The following is an 8921-nucleotide window of genomic DNA, read 5'->3' on the forward strand; positions in this document are numbered from 1 at the left end:
GGCATGGTGGCATGTGCCTGTAGTACCAGCTACTGCTACTTGGGAGGCTGAGGCAGGAGAATCGCTGAACCCGGGAGGCGGAGGTTTCAATGAGCCGAGATCACACCACTGCACTCCGGCCCGGGGAACAAGATCGAAACTCTGTCTCAAAAAACAAAAACAAAAAACCCACAAAAATTAGCCATGCGTAGTGGCGGGTGCCTGTAACCCAGCTACTCAGGAAGCTGAGGCACAAGAATCACTTGAACCTCAAAGGCAGAGGTTGCAGTGAGCCGAGATCATGCCACTGCACTCCAGCCTGGGTGACAGAGTGAGACTCTGTCCCAAAAAAAAACCCAGAGCAAACAAACAAAAAGCACAACGGCAAGACATTCTTAGCAAACCAACTATCTGCAAACGATTCAACGTCGGATCTTTAAAAAAATCCCGCTGTGGCATTATGCTGCGGACACATACATTAATTTATGGCTAGCCCTTCAAGACAACCAGGTGGGTAAAATTATATAAATGTTCACCGCCTCTATACTTTGTTCCAATGACTTCCTGAGTAATTGATTGTTTTGCCAATTACTCAGCAACATTTAAGACCTGCTTCCGGAGGCCCTAAGTAGCTCAGCATTCTAAGACCGAAGTACTAAAGAAAATCTGCCTGTGTGGCTGTGGATAACATCTCCATCCATCACTGTACACATCAGATTTAGGCCAGATAACGCAGGCTTTATTTATTTCAGGTACGCCTTGCGCTTCAGATCATGGGACTCTAGTATAGCACCCCCAGAAAATTATCAAGGGCAAAAAAATCATAATACATACCTCTAGTTCAGTGGGTCCTTGGATAACCTCTTTCCTCTCTCCTAGTTCTTCAGCTAAAAGATTCAGGAGCCTTAGCAACAAGAAGGAGCTATCCCACAAGTTGCATTATTCTAGATATTCGGACGCTTTTTTTTTTTTTAAGCGGGGGTCTTGCTGTGTTGCACAGGCTGGTCCTGAACTCCTGTCCTTAAGTGATCCTCTTGCCTTGGCCTTCCAAGTAACTGGGATTACAGCGGTGAGCCACCGTGCCAGGGTTTTGGATGCTTTTTTTTTTTTTTTTTTTGAGACAGAGTCTCTCTTGTCACCCTGGCTGGAGTGCAATGGTGTGATCTTGGCTCACTGCAACCTCTGACTCCCGGGTTCAAACAATTCTTCTCCCTTGGCCTCCCAAGTAGCTGGGATTACAGGTGCGTGCCACTACACTCGGCTAATTTTTGTATTTCTAGTAGAGATGGGGTTTCACCATGTTGGCCAGGCTGGTCTCGTACTCCTGATCTCAGGTGATCTGCCCACCACAGCCTCCCAAAGTACTGGGGTTACAAGCGTGAGCCACCGCGCCTGGCCGGATACTTTTTAACCAGAGGAAAAAGCAAGCATCTTTATTGGAATAATATATCAATATATGCAGGTAATCAGACAATACCAGTCAGACAACACTGACTTCTTTTTTTTTTTTTTTTTTTGGAGAAAGGAAGGAAGGAAGGAAGGCAGAAAGGAAGGAAGGAAGGAAGGCAGAAAGGAAGGAAGGAAGGAGGGAAGGCCGGAGGTGGTGGCTCATACTTATAATCCCAGCACTTTTTGAGGCCCAGAAGGGAGATCACTTGAGGCCAGGAGTTTGAGACCAGCCTGGGCGATATACAGAGACCCCATCTTGACAAAAAATTTAAAAATTAGCCAGGGCATGATAATGTGCACCTGTAGTTCCAGCTACCCGGGAGGCTGAGGCAGGAGAATTGCTGGAGCCCAGGAGTTTGAGGCTGCAACCAGTCGTGACTGCACTGCTGCACTCCAGCCTGGGCAACAGAGAGACACCTTGTCTCGAAAATAATAAATAAAGGGCGAGTGTGGTGGCTCACACCTGTCATCCCAGCACTTTGGGAGGCCGAGGCAGGCAGATCACCTGAAGTCAGGAGTTCAAGACCAGCCTGGCCAACATGGTGAAACCCCGTCTCTAATAAAAATACAAAAATTAGCCAGGCATGGCGGCAGGCGCCTGTAATCCCAGCTACTTGGGAGGCCAAGACAGGAGAATCGCTTGAACCTGGGAGGCGGAGGTTGCAGTGAGCCAAGATCGTGCCATTGCACTCCAGCCTGGGGAACAACAGCGAGACTTCGTCTCAAAATAATAATAAATAAATAAATATGTAAAAAGTCCCTTAACTGAGGCCAGGCGCAGTGGCTCATACCTGTAATCCCAGCACTTCGGGAAGCCAAGGAGGGTGGATCACCTGAAGTCAGGAGTTCAAGACCAGCCTGACCAACATGGAGAAACCCCATCTCTACTAAAAATGCAAAATTAGCTGGGTGTGGTGGTGCATGCCTGTAATCCCAGCTACTCAGGAGGCTGAGAGAGGAGAATCGCTTGAACCCTGGAGGCGGAGGTTGCTGTGAGCCAAGATCACACCATTGCACTCCAGCCTGGGCAACAAGAGCAAAACTTCATCTCCAAAAAGCCCCTTAACTATAATCTCACTAAGAAACAAAAAATATTTAATTTTTATTTTTTGCATGATCAGCTTAGTTTTCTTAATAAGCTGTGAACCAGAAAGGGAATTTGCTGCGGTTTGGCAGCCTTTTAGGTGGAGGATTATAGTGAATACATTTTTAGATTATTGGTATAGTAACTTCCCCAAAGCATGTAAGATTTTGAGGACTAAACCAAGTCCTGCACTTTCCATTCCAACCTAATTAATTCCAGTGAATGAAACATTCATTGGGGAAAACACAGAAGATGCAGAAGAGCTGCTTACATGACCTGAGTCAACAATTCAGTGACCCTCTGCGTATAATAATCAAAATAGGGCCAGGTGCAGTGGCTCACACCTGTAATCCCAGCACTTTGGGAGGCCGAGGAGGGCAGATCACCTGAGGTCAGGAGTTTGAGACCAGCCTGGTGAAAATGGTGAAACCCCGTTTCTACTAAAAATACAAACAATTAGCTAGGCGTAGTGGCGCACACCTGTAATCCCAGCTACTCGAGAGGCTGAGGCAGGAGAATCGCTTGAACCCAGGAGGCAGAGGTTGCAGTGAGTCGAGATCGCACCATTGCACTCCAGCTTGGGCACCAAGAGTGAAACTTGGTCTCAAAAAAATAAATAAATAAAAATAAAAATAGAACAATAAAGTCCATTCATAAATTTTCTAGCATAGTTAACTTATCCACCTCCTCTTGCTTTTCGTTAATTAATTTAGTTATCAGAGTACAAAATGAAAAAGTAAAAAATATCCATTCACTCTCATTCCCATGAGGTAACCACGTTTAAGGAGCTCTGTGTTTTTAGTCCTCCTGGCATCTACACTTGAGTGGAAAAGATGATCATTTGTGGTTTTAAGCGCTATTGACTCCCTGATGTGAAGAACAAAGAATGTATCTCACTCATTCTTTTCTTCTTCTTTATTTTTTTGTGCTGTTTTTATTGGTAGTCTTCCTACTAGTTATCATTATAACTTTAAATGATATATTTAATCCCCTTTTCTTGAAGCACTGTTTTTATTTTTATTTTTTTACTTGTATTTATTTATTTATTTATTGAGACAGAGTCTCACTGTTTCACCCAGGCTGGAGGGCAGAGGTGTGATCTTGGCTCACTGCAACCTCCGCCTCCTGGGTTCAAGCAGTTCTCCCCCTTCAGCCTCCCAAGTAGCTGGGATTACAGGCACCCGCCACCATGCCCAACTAATTTTTGTATTTTTAGTAGAGGTGGGGTTTCATCATGTTGGCCAGGCTAGTCTCAAACTCCTGATCTCAAATGATCCACCCACCTTGGCCTTCCAAAGTGCTGGGACTGGCCGGGGATGATGGCTCACGCCTGTAATCCCAGCACTTTGGGAGGCTGAGGCGGGTGGAAATCACAAGGTCAGGAGATCCAGACCATCCTGGCTAACACGGTGAAACCCCTTCTCTACTAAAAATACAAAAAATTAGCCAGGCGTGGTGGTGAGTGCCTGTAATCCCAGGTACTTGGGAGGCTGATGCAGGAGAATCGCTTGAACCTGGAAGGTGGAGGTTGCAGTGAGCCAAGATGGTGCCACTGTACTCCAGCCTGGGCAACAGAGTAAGACTCCATCTCAAAAAAAAAAAAAAAAAGCAAAAAGCTCCACAAAGTGCTGGGATTACAGGCGTGAGCCACTGCACCTGGCCTGAAGCATCGTTTTTAAAATTCAGATATAATTTACTTCGCATATACTTCACTGCTTTAAAGGGTTCAGGCTGCGCACAGTGGTTGACACTTGTAATCCCAGCCCTTTGAGAGGCTGAGGTGGGGGGAATCACTCAAGGCCAGGAATTTTTGAGACCAGCCTGGGCAACACAGTGAGACTCGCTCTCTACCAAAAAATTTAAAAATGAGCTGGGCAAGATGGCACACACCTGTGGTTCCAGCTGCTTGGGACGCTGAGGTAAGAGGATTGCTTGAGGCCAGAAGCTCGAGGCAGCAGCGAGCTGTGATTGCACCACTGCACTCCAACCTGGGAAACACAGTAAGACCCCTTCTTTTTTTTTTTTTTAGATGGAGTCTCGCTCTGTCGCCCAGGCTGGAGTGCAATGGCGCAGTCTAGGTTCACTGCAACCTCCACCTCCCAGGTTCAAACGATTCTCCTGCCTCAGCCTCCTGAGTAGCTGGGACTATAGGCGCCCACCACCACGCCCAGCTAATTTTTTGTATTTTCAGTAGAGACGGGGTTTCACCACATTGGCCAGGCTGGTCTCGAACTGCTGACCTCATGATCTGCCTGCCTCAGCCTCCCAAAGTGTTGGGATTACAGGCATGAGCCACCACTCCTGGCCAAAACCCCTTCTTAAAAAAAAAAAAAAAAAAAAAGAACATCCTTTTTTTTTTTTTTTTTTTTTGAGACAGAGTCTTGCTGTCTTGCCCAGGCTGGAGTGCAGTGGCGCAATCTCGGCTCACTGCAAGCTCCACCTCCTGGGTTCACGCCATTCTCCTGTCTCCATCTCCCGAGTAGCTGGGACTACAGGCACCTGCCACCAAGCCTGGCTAATTTTTTTGTATTTTTAGTAGAGATGGGGTTTCACCGTGTTAGCCAGGATGGTGTCGATCTCCTGACCTCGTGATCCGCACGCCTTGGCCTCCCAAAGTGCTGGAATTACAGGCGTAAGCCACCGTGCCCGGCCAAAAGAACATCTTAATAATCCCAGAAAGATTGGGCGCAGTGGCTCATGCCTGTAATCCCAACACTTTGGGAGGTCGAGGCAGGTGGACCACGAGGTCAGGTGTTCGAGACTAGCCTGACCAACACGGTAAAACCCCATCTCTACTGAAAACACAAAAATTAGCCAGGCATGGTGGTGCATGCCTGTAATTCCAGCTACTCGGGAGGCTGAGGCAGGAGAATTGCTTGAACCTGGGAGGCAGAGGTTACAGTGAGCTGAGACTGTGCCATTGCACTCCAGCCAGGGTGACAGAGTGAGACTCTGTCTCAAAATAAATAAATAAATAAATAAATAAATAAATAAATAAATAAAATAACCCCAGAAAGAAACTCCCTTCTTGTGACATCAAGTACATCTCCCTTCTCTCAGCCAATGGCAACCATTATTCTACTTTCTGTCTTGATGGATTTTATCTACATAGAATTGAGGGAAGAGAGAACTTCTCATATTGTTTTATATTGTTTTATACTCAGTACCTGTTTTAAGAAAAAACAACAAGAAAGTAAAACCAAAGACAGGCAGCCCGGCGCCAGGCCCGAAACCAGGCCTGGGCCTGCCTGGCCTAAACCCAGTAGTTAAAAATCAACTCATAGCTTAGAAACCAATGTTATTCATAGATTGCAGACACTGTATAGAAGAACACTGTGAAACTCCCTGCCCTGTTCTGTTTCTCTCTGACCGCCAGTGCATGCAGCCCCTGCCACATACCGCCTGCTTGCTCAAATCAATCACGACCCTTTCATGTGAAATCTTTAGTGTTGTGAGCCCTTAAAAGGGACAGAAATTGTGCATTCTGGGAGCTCGGATTTTAAGGCAGTTGCTTGCTGATGCTCCCAGCTGAATAAAGCCTTTCCTTCTACAACTTGGTGTCTGAGAGGTTTTGTCTGCGGCTCGTTCTGCTACAGAATCATACAACACATGGCCTTTTCTGCCTGGCTTCTTCCATTCAGCATGTTTCTGAGGGTCATCCATGTTGTCTGTACTTCATTCCTTTTAATGGTTTCCATTGCATGGATATACTACATTTTCTTTACCCATGCTTCAGTTGATGGACATGTGGGTTGTTTCTACGTTTTGGCTATTATGAATTATGCTGCTATGAAAATTCATGTACTGGTTTTGGTGTGGGCACACGTTTTCAATTTCTCTTGGGTGTATACCTAGGAATAGAATTAGAAAATCATGGTGGCTGGGTGCGGTGGCTCACGCTCGTAATCCCAGCACTTTGGGAGGCCAAGGCGGGCGGATCACGAGGTCAGGAGATAGAGACCATCCTGGCTAACACGGTGAAACCGCGTCTCTACTAAAAATACAAAAAATTAGCCAGGCGTGGTGGTGGGCGCCTGTAGTCCCAGCTACTCGGGAGACTGAGGCAGGAGAATGGAGTGAACCCGGGAGGCGGAGCTTGCAGTGAGCAGAGATTGCGCCACTGCATTCCAGCCTGGGCAACAGAGCGAGACTCCGTCTCAAAAAAAAAAGTCATGTTTTACTTTTTGTGGAACTGCCACACTGGTTTTCAAAGCTGCTGCTTGTACATTCCACTAGGAATGCACAAGGGTTCCTATGTCTCCACATCCTTGTCAACACTTGTTATTGTCCGTCTTTTTAATTATAGCCATCCTAGTGAGTGTGATGCAGTATCTAATTGTGGTTTTGATCTGTGTTTTCCTAATGATTGATGATGTTGAACATCTTTTCATGTACTTATAGAAGTTACTAAAAAATTACTTTAGGCAGATGGAGAGGAAAAGGGGTCCTTGGAAAGTTGTTTCTTTTAAAGCAACTCCAGAAACGTTTCTGGTTTACCAGGAAAGCCCCAGCTCTTAGAGCCCAGCCAGCAACATTTGATATGCAAATGCAGACCATTAGAAACTGGGTCCACTCAAACATGGCGATTCCCACCGTTGTCCTCTTGCCCTTGCCCCCACATGTGCCTGGCAAATGACTACCCCTACATATCCCCCACCTGTGTAAAACATCATGGTGCCCTGCATTTGCATCTTAAAAGGCTAGGGTGAGAGGGCCAGTTTTTTCGTGGGCTATATGAATGACATGCCTGGTTAAACCAATCCCCTAAGCCCTATGCAAATTAGACAACACCTCCTCCAGCCTCCTCATATACCCGGTTGGTATGCCCCGCATTTGTGGTCTCCTCTCTTGGCTTTGGAGCCCCCCTCCCTCTGTCTCTGTACGGGGGTGCCTTCTTCTTTTCTTCTTCTCCCTTCTTTCTTGCCTATTAAACTCTCCACTTCTTAATACCACTACACGTGTATCTGTGTCATTTTATCCAATTTGCATGAGACAAGAGCCCTGGTGCTCCTCCACTCATCAGAGCTGTATCATTTTGGTGCATGGGCCAGGAAAATCCAAAGTACAGCCTTCGTTGGAGTGGTGAGTATGGGAGCAATCCTAAAATCTGTTCTATCATTACGAGGCGCTCTTAGCCTCTATATTAAAATAAATCAAACGGGCGTCCGTCAGCCTAATACATAGGCTTAGCATTGGCTGCCGTACTAAAGACTCGGATGTGAGGCTTGCTGGGGAGAACTTGGAGAATCCCCCATTACCCACAGGTACTGGGAATTTTGGCCATGTTTGAACTAGCTTCTTTTTGTTAGGGATAACGCTCAAAATCCTAAGGAAATTGAACACTCGAACAAAGGATTCTTAGCAAAGCAATTTTACTTCTGCACAGAGGGTTGCCTCCTTGGCCAGTTGCCATGAGAGCACACCTGAACAAAGGGGCATGAGAGCCTTTATTTGCGATGCAAGTCCTGCCCCTGTACCCTTTCCTCATTGGCTGGGGTTGGGTCATACAATCTAAACTAATCCCGTTTGGCTAAACATTTCATTTTTTAAGATACGGTGGGCACGTAAAAACAAGTGGAGAGGACGGGGAAGGGGTGTCTGTAATGAGCTAGAAAGTTAGTCATTTTTCCAAATAAGGAAAGGAATGTGAGCTGGTACTGATAACGCTTGGTACTGGGGTGTGCCTGGGCATCTAACAAAGGCAAAATGGAAAAGGAGAAAGAAGGAGAAAAAAAGGGGGGGGGGGTACTATGAATTAAAGAATGAAAGATTGATGAGATTATTTGAAGAGAAACCTCATCATATTCCACATTTTCACAGGGAGACCTTGCCATCATGCGAGGCTGGGAAAACTTCTGAGGCAACTGAGAATTTCTGGTCAGGGCACGCTCTGGCATGATTCAAAGGCCTCTGGACCGGACGCAGCCTCCGACAGCCGGGTGTTGGCAGAGAATCCTCAATTATCCTGTGGCCAAACTTTCTTTCTGTCTCTATCCATGGTCTCTTACCCTCTCTGTGTGTCTAATGTGCAGGGATCTTTACAGTTCAGGGAAACAGGTCTGCTAGAAGAGATTGTGAATCACGGCAGCCAGTAACTCAATAAACGTTTCTCTATGGTTTCTCTGGTGAGCACGTGGTATTTTTAAGCCACCTAGTGGAAATAAAAATCCTCTTCATGAGACGACACATTGCTGGTTCTGTACGGTACATTGCAGCTTCGCAACTTTTCCATTTTGCGCTTTTTTACTGCTATTTCTGTGAACGGGAAGGCTCTGCTTTTAACAGTTAGGAATCAAATGTCTTCTGCAGCCAGATTTTAGTCCTAATATTGTCCCATCAGTAGAAATTGGCCATTTGCTTCCTACGTTCTTTTAAGGCACCTATTCTGTCTCCAGTTAAGATAGTACTT

The 8921-nt window shown here is 46.1% G+C and overlaps 1 long non-coding RNA gene across 1 annotated transcript; it reads left to right on the forward strand.

The window, feature by feature from the left end:
• Window positions 1–7338: 7338 nt before the first annotated feature.
• Window positions 7339–8633, forward strand: LOC109023719 (uncharacterized). The gene is made up of 2 exons (XR_010131349.1): window positions 7339–7594; window positions 8333–8633. It is a non-coding gene; the product is annotated as an uncharacterized lncRNA (long non-coding RNA).
• The last annotated feature ends 288 nt before the right edge of the window (window positions 8634–8921 follow it).

The sequence above is a fragment of the Gorilla gorilla genome, chromosome 18, assembly GCF_029281585.2.
Source record: "Gorilla gorilla gorilla isolate KB3781 chromosome 18, NHGRI_mGorGor1-v2.1_pri, whole genome shotgun sequence".
Classification (NCBI taxonomy): domain Eukaryota; kingdom Metazoa; phylum Chordata; class Mammalia; order Primates; family Hominidae; genus Gorilla; species Gorilla gorilla.